The 12,380-nt window shown below is 40.8% G+C and overlaps 1 long non-coding RNA gene across 5 annotated transcripts in view; it reads right to left on the bottom strand.

Moving 5' to 3' along the window:
• Positions 1–6,767, bottom strand: part of LOC307218953 — a 49,570-nt gene extending 42,803 nt beyond the window's left edge. For 4 of the 5 annotated variants that reach the window (XR_013840181.1, XR_013840183.1, XR_013840184.1 and 1 more), the window contains exons 1-5: positions 6,455–6,767; positions 5,200–5,472; positions 4,372–4,468; positions 2,578–2,681; positions 607–653 (exon numbers count right to left, since the gene is read on the bottom strand). This is a non-coding gene — a long non-coding RNA (uncharacterized lncRNA). The remainder of the gene's footprint in view (positions 1–606; positions 654–2,577; positions 2,682–4,371; positions 4,469–5,199; positions 5,473–6,454) is intronic. The other variant, XR_013840182.1, reaches the window with a different exon arrangement.
• Between the last annotated feature and the right edge of the window lie 5,613 nt (positions 6,768–12,380).

Genomic DNA, 12,380 nt, shown 5'->3' with positions numbered 1-12,380 from the left:
CTGGAGATAGATTGGGCCTTTGTATTTGAAAATTCACTTCAACTTGAGATATGGATAAGTACTCTTATCTATGGGATTCCATTTCAAAATTCATTAGGTTTTCTACTTTAATTTTTGATATAGGGCTTAAAATATTTTGAGCAGGTCTCTTTGGTGGTGTTAGGCCTGTTTCAGTGAATCGCAGCTACTGGCAATTATCCCCCCCCCCACTGCACCCATTTTGTGAGACATGGAACTTCTCTGGAGGGGAAAACACTTGCACATTATCATTTGCAGCTGTTGGAGATACCACAGCCCTGATAAAGCTTTGCTTGCAACAGAAATGCTACACTCTCAACTGGTGACCCTAGAATTTGGCTAGTACTTCAGCATCGCCAAATAAGGTATAAGTGGTTTGTTATCACAGCCATAAATATTTACATCCAGTGGTGACAAATACATGAGAAGTGTGGAATGACTATGTAATTTAAGTTGTTCTCCACAAGTGTGCCAGTAGTTTTGTTATCTCCTGAAGGCTGGCAATGAATAGCTCCCGCAGGCTAAATGAAAGCACAAACTCAAGCTGCTGTCACTGGCCTAATTGGCCATTTCTAAAGCATTACTTACCTGTGGGGTCTGGCTTGATTCCCACGTCTCTTCAAAAGCTCCCTTTTCTTGGTATTTGTACAATTCATAGAATGTAAATGAAAATTTTAATGAATTGCAGTGCAGTTTGTAAAAGGGCCAGGAAGGTAGAATACCAGGCATAATAATAATAAATATAATATATATAATAAATATAATAAATACATAAAAATAATGTTATTTGTACCCCACCCATCTGACTGGGTTGCTCAGCCACTCTGGGTGGCTTCCAGAATATACAAAAATAATAATAATAAAACATTAAACATTAAAAACCTCTCTATGCAGGGCAGCTTTCATATATCTTCTAAAGGTTGTGTAGTTGATCTTGACATCTGATGGGAGGGCGTTCCACAGGCCCTCTGCCTGGTTCTCTGTAACTTCTCACAGTGAGAGAACCACCAGAAAGCCCTTGGAAATGGACCTCAGTGTCCGGGCTGAACGATGGGGGTGAAGATACCTCTTCAGGTATACAGAGCTGAGGCCATTTAAAGGTAATCACCAACACTTTGAATATCTTATATTGAAAGGAAAACTGAATACAAAAATGTGTGTATTTGGAGAAATGTGCAGTAAAATGCTGAAAAATCTCCATGAACCTAAGACTGGGGAAATGAGAAAGTGCCCAGCCTTCTCCAAGGAAGTAGAACCAGCAAAACTAGCAAAGAGCACAGAATAGACCTTCACAAGCTGATTCATTATTTTAGCACCCCTTTCCTAAAGCACTGTGATTGGAGAGCCCAGGTAAAGCAGGCCTCGGTCCAGTATACCTGAAGGAACGTCTCCACCCCCATCGTTCTACCTGGACACGGAGGTCCAGCGCTGAGGGCCTTCTTGCAGTTCCCTCAATGCGAGAAACCAAGTTATAGGGAACCAGGCAGAGGGCCTTCTCACGCCCTCCCACCAGATGCCAAAGAGAAGAACAACTACCAGACTATTAGAAGACATCTGAAGGCAGCCGTGTTTAGAGAAGCTTTCAATGTTTGACCAACTACTGTATTTTAATATTCTGTTGGAAGCCGCCCAGAGTGGCTGGGGAAGCCCAGCCAGATGGGTGGGGTATAAATAATAAATTATTATTATTATTATTATTATTATTATTAGTAGTAGTAGTAGTAGCTAGACTTGTCAGTCTCAAAAGAGATTTCCTTCAACTCTCTCCCCACACTGGTGTTTTCCTCATACAACAACATTGGGGAGAAATGTTTCAATTTGTGCAGAAACACTGGCTGTCCAGTTGTTGCTTTTTTGTTTGTTTGTTTTAAATCCACATCTCCAAATCACACTGGAAGACCCTTCTTCAGCTCAGAACCCTAAGGAACGGTTCTTCTTTTAGCTTAGGCAGGCCTCAAGTCTGTCTGAAGCAAGATTTGTCCAGATCTGATGCACATCTCTAGTATGAATGAGAAAGTAAGGAACCTTAGAACACAGTATGTAAAATATGGATACAAGAGAAAAGCTCCCCATTGTCCCAGCCTTTCTTTCAAGGGGTTTGTCCATAACAATGAGATGGTAATGTACTCTGTTCGACCCTCTTTCCTGATCTAGGTATATTGTCAGAACAGATGCATCCGATTCTGGCACAAATGTCTTGCTAACATTTACAGTGCTGATAATGAAGCAACTTGGGAAATATTACTTGCTCATCAACAGAAAACACTTAATTTCCCCCCCCCCCCCAAAGAGTGAATAGGCAGTGTCAACTGATTAAAACTGTATTATGTAGGTTCTGCTTGGAACGCATTAAGGATAGTTGCTCGGCTTATCTCTGCAGCAGTTTTGCAGCATTTTCTTGCAGAAGCCAGCTGGTGTGTTTTATACAGTGTTGGTTAATTGTTTGCAAGAGGACATTCCCAGCCAAATATAAGCAAAAAAGCTTACTGTACTCTTTCATATCTATTTCTGACTGTTATTATTATTATTATTATTAATGTACAAAGCCATCCGCTTTACCTGTGCAGAAACATCTTAAACTATGTGATCAGTTGAACTGTTGAAATGTCATCTCATAGTTTTGCCACACTCCATCAATTGCTGGTGGACTCTCGCACAGAAATCTATGTGTCAGGAAACAAAAATACCAGTTAAAATATTCCCCCTTCTCTCCATAGCACCTCATTATTTATATCATATTATGCATAGCTTCTAGATAAAGTAGGTTTGGACATGTTGCCTCCACACTTTGGTCTCCTGTGACCGGTTAAAAACAGCCCTACCATATTCACAAAGCTTTTCGTTACAATCGAGGCCATTTGAAGGAGTGATCAATCAGGATCATGTTCAAATGACAGGACTAGTACAGACTGCTGCTTTTTAACTCAACTTAGCCACATGTTACTATCTCTCTGCAAACTGCATCTTAAGCAGACTTGTGAAAAGGGTGTTCCTTTCCTGAGTTCTCGCCATGACAAAGCTATAGAAATTATGCCTCATTTTTTTCACCCCATTCCGTTTGAAATGAGGTTGGCATACTTTCTTTCTTTGAGCTGTCCTAAGCACAGTTGAAACGAATTTGTTCCTAACATTCTCTTTAAAATACTTTTCTACAAATTTGGGTATGGAATAGTGCCCAGATATTCTCTTGACTGCTTGTTTGTTTGTTTTTTCCTGTTTACCAAATGTCTGATATCTGTAATTTACATCCAATGATCTTTTATGCTAATATTTGAGAGCTTGTACTTGATCACATCATAGTACTTAATGTTATTGACAGTCTTTGATAGTTGATAGTTGATAGTTTAATATGTATTTCTCATATCTAACTAGATATAATAGTGTTTAGCTGTTGACTCTGTTTTACAGTCAACATACAGTAATATTTGGAGCCACATTCAACAAATTGTTGTATTATGCCCTATAGCACAATGGGACTCCCGCCCCCACGTGGTTCCTGTGCCCCCACCGCAATCTGCTGTGGAGGGTCAGGGGAACCCCCATAAGTGTGCAGGGGGAGCAGAGGAGAAATGATTTTGTTGGGCAAGCAAAAATGCTTACACTGCCAGAACAATCTATTTAGCACTATGCTGAATACTACCCTTAGTGTTTGATAATAGTAGGTGGCTGACAACCTTTGAAATTGTGTCTTTGAAGCCTGTCCAAATCAAAACAAACAAGTGATGCCAACAAATCTAAAATATTGCAGCTCTGGAATTTAGGTCGAAATCCTATATTTATTCACTTATTTCAACCGTTTGGATTCCGCTTAATATTGGTTGTCTCTGGAGACCTAATACAATGAGACTAAAATCAGCGAAAGCTATAAAAATCAAAGTTAGAAGCTTGCTAAAATAAATAAAATCTTAAGTAAGTTCAGCAGGAAGGGGGCCTGTTTGAACTTAGCTAGAATGCAGTTCAACAAAATGGGGCCCAGATGGTCAGGGGTGATGGGAGTTGTAGTTCAGGAACACAGCTGCATCTTCCCCATCTAGATGCAGAATATCAGTTTATAGGCTGCTGCATTGTGACCTCTTCATCATGCCACCATTCTCAACCATTTCCACCAAATATTTTGAGTGTTCTTTGTTCGTTCGTTTTGCCGGCTCTTTGTTTCCCCAAAAAGATCGGGGTAGAGGAAATTATTCTAATCAAATAGTTCTTCCTGTTGGTTACTGTGACTTACTGACACTTGTAAAGCACCGTCGGTGTCATGGGGGGGCGGTTTGAGGGTCTGCACCTGGCTTGTTGCCATGGATGCAATTATACTGAGTGACATTTAGGGTACCTGGTATATTAATAGCGTATGCTTACCTTCCAAGATGGTGACATGAAACTGAGCTTGTCCTCCAACGATATTCTATTAAGATTCTGGTTTTGTGGATTTCCTATGCTTCGTGAGAAGACATGCCTAATGATTCAGAATTAAATATAACCCTTCAGCTGACAATGACGGATGTATTAGAAGCACAAGAACTAGTCAGAGAGTACTAATACCATATCCTGTTCTCTCTGTCAATGGCTTTTAATTGACATTCAACTCCCCCCCCCCAAGAAGCATCAATACTTTGGAATCAGGCAGGCATTTTTGAGTGAGTTCCACGCTTTAGTTCTTGTGAATCACATATTTTTCTACAACATTCTCTTTGCCACCACAAACAAATTATAGACTTTAACTCTCGGCTGTCAGACAGACAATATTTTGGCAGCCTGTTAAGTGCAAAGCAGGTGGGGCAGGGAAAGAGCTGTGTCGTCCAAAGATTATTGTTGTGATATTGTTTGTTTTCCTCTCCTTGAAATCAGATTTATTTATTTTTTGTCTTTAGACAGTGGTATTTCTGAGAGGTATTGAACTCCTAAAGCACTTGAGTTTTCTTCTTCGAACACTTTGTCAACTTAATCTTCCCTTTCCTATTTTATCTCCCGCCTTTGTAATCCCTCTTCTCTAAACAACGTTAATAAGTACAACAGCAACAACAAAGATTATTGCAAAATAAATGGAGGTTGTTAACAAAGCCACAGTTTGTGAGGGGGCTCAGTTGATGAGATTGGCACATTCAGTGGCCTTCGCTCAAAGTCTGCAATGTAGTCTTGCCTAAATTGAACATCTGTCTCTCTTGTCACACTCTCCGTGGTGCTTACTGCCGGGGGAAGGAACTGTACCATCTAGATTGTCGACATCTTGCCTCTTGTATGCATCGTGGCTCTGGATTGCAGCAACAATACCATACATTTGAATTTGAAGAATCTGTTTGATTTTCAACTTTCTACACGCCTCCGTTTAATTTATCTCCATTCTGAGTCCTTTATTGCAGCAGCTCTCTCTGAATTCTTATTCGATACAGTGCTATCAGCGAATCTCTTCACTTCTCAAGCATTGTCACATTTTGCCCCAAAGACTGTGTATTGTTTAACCTGTTTGGAGGAAAGTAAAAGAGTCTGTGATACAAATGTATGAGCTATTTCAGACTTTGGCATGTAAAGCCTGCCTGAACCACTGCGCTTCTAAACTTTGCACTTTTTCAGCACTGAGAGCTTACCCAAAGTGGTTCTGGTTCATAGCACCTCTGCTGGAAAAGCAATAATAATAATAATAAACACTTGGAAACCATTTCAGAATAGCTAATCCTTTCTAAGGATGAGCAAGGAGACCATAAAATTTATCCTTTATTTCAAATACACACTTGCCCTGATATACCCTGAAAACTGGTTGACGAAAATACACAGGGCAGGAAGGGAATGCCAGCATGAGTGAAGTAAAGGTCAAAATGAGAGAAATCATTAGCTGGCAATTGATAGAGGAAGCCGGCTTGGATGGCACAGGTGAGTGGAGCTGTTGGCAAAATTTTCTGGAAATGAATTGTGTCTACTGCACAGGGACCTGTCATTTTGTTTCTCAAATCCCTCTCTGGCCACACAAGTGACCCGGAAAAATGATGGGTGAAAGATGGCAGTGAGACCTGTGCCTGGTTCTTATTGCAATAGTCTTCCCTTGAGCCCCTCCCTCCCAACTGCCTTGCTTTAGGTGGCCGGTGAATAGCTTTGAAAGATTGCCCCCACAAGAAAGGTTAGATTCCCCCCTCTTTGCAATGCAGCTTTGCTTACTCCCAGGTCTTTACAGTACAGAATCTGAACAGAAGCAGAAGGAGATGAGGCAGTGACAATAATTCAGTGTCTTAAACCTGGCGTTGTCATCATAAATCTCAAGCCACTCTGCAATAAAAATATGGTGTGGGAATCAAAAGAAGTGTTTTAAATGGCACATTTGGCTTGTCGCATCAAGAAAGAGATTCAGTAGCCTGGGATTCAATATAGGGCTTTCAGAACCCAGTGCCAACTTGACAGTTGCCTGCCTCCCACCAAACAATGCATTTCTCCCCTTTAATTACAGACTTACTATATCAGGAAGTTTTTAATGTCTGATGTTCTGCTGTGTTTTTATTATGTTGGAGGCCACCCAGAATGGCTTGGTCATTCCGGTCAGATGAGTGGCATTATGTAGTCAGTGGTCTGTGTTTGCCTGAGCTTGAGTCTGGACTAAGGATTCTGAGTTCCTGTGTTCTGATTTGATACATGATATCCAGTCACAGAACATTTCAGGATTTGGGCCTCTGCCATTGGCCCTTAAACTCTGAGTCATGATTCGCAGTTTGGAAGTTTAGACAGCCAATCACATTGGCAGTGGGAGTGGCCCAGGCCTTCAGAAATGCATATAAGCAGTTGCTTTGCCCCTGTTATCCAGTTCTGTAGTTCAACAAAGGTTCTTGCTGTAATCACTGTCCCTTGCCTAGTGGGAACCCACCTACACTTCAGCAGCAGCAGCAGCAGCAGCAGCAGCAGCAACCTCATATAAACATGGAAGTTTGGGGAAAGGCCATTGCTCAGTGACTGAGCCTCTGCTTTGCATGCAATATGTGCCAGGTTGAATCCTTGGAATCTCCAGGTAGACATGGAAACCTGAAACCCTGGAAAGCTAATGCCAGTCAGTGTTGGCAGTATTGGGGCAAACAGACCAGCATAATGACTCAGTCTAAGGCAGCTTCCTAGGTTCCTATGGAACATCTCTCCGATATACTGGGCATAGTTCAGAGGAACAGTTCCTGACATAGCCACGAGACCAGTCAGATTGCCTCACTTTCAGGAGAAGGCCATGCTTCTGAATACTAGTTGCTAGAAGCCACAGGAAGGGAGAGTACTTTTCTGCTTGGGTCCTGCTTGTGGGGTTTCCTACAGACCATCTGGTTAGACACTGTGAGAACAGGATGCTGGACTAGATGGGCCATTGGCCTGATCCAGCAGCCTCTTATATTCCTAGTGATCAGTAGTAGTATCTGTGATGAACATAAACAAGAACCGGAAGTTATAAAGTGCAGGGGGGAACATTATTATTATTATATGCCCATCTGACTGGGTTGCCCCAGTCACTCTGGCCGGCTCCCAACAAAAATAGTAGAAACACAATACAACATCAAACAGTAAAATTCACATAGTCTATCTGTTTGACATCTGCTGGGAGGGTGTTTCACAGGGAGGGTGCCACTACCGAAAAGGCCCTCTGCCGGGTTCCCTGTAACCTCACTTCTCGCAATGAGGGGACCGCCAGAAAGCCCTTTGATCTGAACAATGGGAGTGGAGGTTCTCCTTCAGATATACAGGGCCAAAGCCGTTTATGGCTTTAAAGGTCAGCACCAACCAACACTTTGAATTGTTCTAGGAAATGTACTGGGAGCCAATGTAGTTCTTTTAGAACCGGTGCTATATGGTAAGCTTACCAGATTTTTTTCAATGATTCCGGGGACACTTTTCAACTTCCATGATTTTGTATGGGGACTGATTTGTAAATCTGGGGAATGTCCCCGGGAAACAGAGACATCTGGTAACCTTACTGTATGGTCCCGGCGGTCTCTCCCTATCACCAGTCTAGCTGACACATTCTGGACTACTGAAGGGAAAACATTTATTATCAAGCTTTTAAAAGAGCAAAACACCAGAGTTCTGTAATAAAACAATCTATTTTCCTCAATGGGTAGGATGCATGATCAAAAATTGTTGTTGTTGTTGTTGTTTTGACATTGACATTTTGACTTGACATTCAGAAGACATCTTAAGGCAGCCCTGTTCAGGGAAGTTTTTAACGTGTGATTACTGTATTTTTGGTTTTTATGGAAGCCGCCCAGAGTGGCTGGGGAGGCCCAGCCAGATGGGCGGGATATAAATAATAAATTATTATTATTATTATTATTATTATTTGGTTGTTAAAGGACTTAAGAGACAATTGTATTTCTGCTGTTCAGGAAAGCATTCCAGGTTCCAGGTTTGTAGGAAATGAAGGAGATAACTCTTAAATCACAGGCATTTTTAGGATCCATGTTACATTGAAATACCTTCATTTTGCACCTTTCCTCTGTCCAGATGGAGAGATAGAAACAGGCAAATGTCGAATCACCAGTCAGAATTAGTTTTTTAATGAACCACTTCTCTACTTTCATTTGATAAAATAAGGAACTAGCTGCTGCTGCTGCTGCTGGCTACAAACTCAGTGAGAATAAAGTATTGTCTGGAGTCATGGAAACTAATAAATCCTCCCTTGACAATTAAACAGGTTGGCATAGGGGATAAAATTACCTTTCATAAAAATGCTGTGCAGATGGTGAAACCACAGGAATTAAACAGAGATCAAAATTCTCCAGAAAAAATCAAATTGTGGAGATCTTAGGAGAAATTGATTAAGATGTGGTTTAAACTGTTCCTGCTTTAAGATCCTCAGAGGATTTGTTCAACGGTTGTGTATATGGTCCCCAACCTGCTCAGTTGGTTTCAGCCTGTGCCATATTTTAAGATGTGTAGATATGTGTTGTTGTTTTTTAAGCCCCCCCAAAGAAATCTACAGGATCCAATCTTTCCGGATACGATTTCTGCAGCATTATTTTGCTGCAATTTTAGCTTCTTTTTGCATGATTACAAATCTGTGGAAACTTTCGTGTTCCTCAAGTTACGTTTCTGATCTTATATACACAAAGTCCTCAGCAGAAAAAAATGAACCCCTAAGTGCTTACAGGATGAAATGTCATTTCAGTCTCCAATTTGTTATTCCTTAGTAGGAAAGAATCTAAGTAAATCTTTCTTTCTTTCTTTCAAAAAACAAACAAGCAGAAGTAAATCATATGTAATTCCCAGTGGTGAAATATTTTTTTTCCTGGGATTTCTAGAGCAATTTTCAAAGTGCCAGTGACACAGAGGAAAAAGATTTAAAGAAACTGACAGACAACATTATTCTTGAAATCTATCTCAAAGGGCTCCACTCAGCATGGTGGCACCCTTGTCGTTTTTTCAGCCAAGTACCTAGAGGCAACGTTACTCTGTGGAACCTTTCAACATTTATTTCTGAGGCAGACAAAAAGTACAAGTGCAACTGAGAGGATGCAATGATTCTGCCTTAAGAAGCCTAAAAGGGCCAGAGTTAGCGACTAAAGAAATAATGCTTAGCTCTGCTTGCGACCTTCCTCAGAGCTTCTGGTTACATTCTTTAAGAAATCGAATGGTGAGCTCAATAGACCAGTGGCCTTGTTGGATATGATGATTGTTGGCTTTGGTTTTGATTACTTCCCCTGCGTTCCTCTCTTCCTCTATCTCTTCAGATGTTCGCAAGATTTATTACAGAAAAAAATGGTCGACCTACCTCTGATTCAGTTTAAGGCAGATTTAAGACCCCTTCGTGCACTGTGCCATGTGAAGGTGGGTCCTCGAAGAGTTAAATCTCCTGGGCCAACCTCAGACATTTATTTATTTAAGACATTTATGAACCACTCAAGCATTGGCATTTCTAAGCAGCGTAAAAAAAACCCCAACCCCATTCTTAAGATGAACTTATAAAACAATAAGCGTTGATCATAAAACCGAACACTATCTTAAAATGCCTGCTGGGGCGAGAAATTCTTAGGCTGCATTCAGACATCACTTTATTCGGCGAAAGTTGAAAGGACCAGTGGTTGTTAAAACAAACGAAAAATAAATGAAGGATTAACATTGGAAATGGTTTATCTGGACTAATTAAGAAATGCAATGTGATATTAGATGAACAGCACTCTGCGAAAATTCAGAGCATGGGGAGTCAGCCAAAGATATATAATATGGCGTTGATATTTGGTTTTTTTGATTGTATTATAATTTGGAATGTTTTAATGTGGTTTTTATTGGATTGTTAAAATGGAAATTTTAATAAATATTTTTTTTTAAAAAAAAACAAAAACACCAGACAGCACTTTATTCCGTTTCGCGTTACCTTACTGGATAATTGTCTTTCACACAACATAAAAGTCACGTTGGGAAATCTAGTGGAAGCTGAGTGCTCTTTCCTGTGTTAATTGCTTCCAAGGGGGGGGGGAATCCATTTGTGACCCTGTAAACCCATAAAGTCACGAGATGAAATTTGGGGTGGCTGTATTCTAGAATACAGTTCTTTCATGCTGTTCAAAATGAGATACCAGCAATGCAAGGGACCCTTTCATGTGGCTATTGGATGAAAGGGACAGGGATCCAGATCACTTCTGCTCATAGTTATTATTTATTAGTTTCGTTCATAAAATGTATACACCTCTTGATTGTAAAAAAGAAAACCCCTCAAAACTGCCTTATACAGAGTCAGACCATTGGTCCATATGTAGCTCAGGATAATCAGCAGTGACCTGCAGTGGCTTTCCGAGATTCCAGACAGGAGTGTATCTTAGCCCTACTTGGGAGACTCCAGGGATCAACTAATTAAGCATGAGGATCTCTTGTGCATTTCCTGAGCTAGCCTTGGAAGGCAAAATGTTTCAAGGGCATTGGATCAGGCCCATAAATGAGTGAAGAGAAGAAGCGGAAGATTTTTTTCAGCAATGCTGCTCCCCCCCCCCCCCAACTCCTGCAAGTGAAAGGACTTGCCGCAATTGTCAGCAAGGTAATTATAACGCTTTTGCATTTAGAACAGGGAGAGAGAGAGAGAGAATCATTTTCTGAATTTCTTCCCTTGTATTATTATGTCATAAATGTAAAAACAAAAAGTCAACAGCGGTGGAAAACACAATAATCTGTGTTTCTTTCCCAAACAATCATTTTCTTTTAAATGGCAGATATTACTGCTTAGAATAGCAACTCTCTGGTGAGATGCTTTTAGTGTAATAGCAGGAGTTGAATTTGAACTGCAGAATTATTATTTTTAATAGGAGTGGTGGTTCTCTTATATATAATTACCTAGGAGTGTATCTTATGTAAAAATTTGTCTACTTCAACATCTCATGATGACATTGCTAAGAATGATACTTTTTCCAGAAGGGATAAAGAGTGCCTCTATATTACAATAGCCAAGATATGTATACCTCTGTGATTCTACCCTACAGTTTGGAAGAGCACACACACAACCTGTTTCTGTGCTACCGGCTACTTATTTCCCCCATTGCTTTTGAACCGTCAACATTCCTTCTTGACTTTCCATGGTTTAATTCAGCAGATGCAGCATTACCTCTCTGTATTACCTCAGTCGTCAGTTTATCTCCAGTAATGGGCTACTGCTGTTTTGCTCGTTTATGTATCCTAATTGGAGAGGCTTGGGAGAAACACACCAAATCGTCACGGTGTTTAGACTGCATGGGATGTTGGGAGCATGTTCAACATGTGTTGGGAAGATGGCTAAAATGCTGACAACCCTGAAATGTCAGACTTGGTAAATGAATATATATTTTTCTCCATCCCCACCACTAACTTTCTTATAAAATCATTGACCACATTCACACCATATATTTAAAGCAGGATAACATGGCTTCCCCCAATGAATTCTGGGAACTGTAGCCTGATAAGGGTGCTGGAAGTTAGGAGATCCCAGTTTCCCCCGCAGAACAACTAATTCCCTTTCCCAGGGAACTCTTGAGAACGTTATTGGGAGCAGATCAGAAAAGAGGAAAGCCAACATTTGCAAAGTCTCCATGGGAACTTAGGTTTTGAAATGCTTCAAAATTACTGACCAGTTCCTTGGTTGTAGCCAGCCCTTAATGGACCAGGACCAGGTTTAAGGTGCCGATAGAATATCAAGCCATTACGATGTAGTTGTGGTCCAGTAGTAGCTGGAGCAGATGATCTGTGGAGCCCCCGGAGCCCTGTATGGGTATATGTAGCTGTCACCTTGCAGATTAGTTCCTCACTCTAAGCAACTTGTTAGATAAAATAGCTCAGGAGTGGGTTTTGGGTAATTTTTTGTAATATGAGGCCAAAATTTGGTGACCCCAAATGGGTCTTCTCAGTTATGGATCTTCTCAATTTTGTACCCCCTCTGCTTTTTTGGATCATGA

This window comes from Podarcis cretensis, assembly GCF_951804945.1.
Source record: "Podarcis cretensis genome assembly, chromosome: 6".
NCBI classification, from domain to species: domain Eukaryota; kingdom Metazoa; phylum Chordata; class Lepidosauria; order Squamata; family Lacertidae; genus Podarcis; species Podarcis cretensis.
Note: the sequence above shows the minus strand (reverse complement) of the source record. Positions and strands in the feature narration are given on the sequence as shown.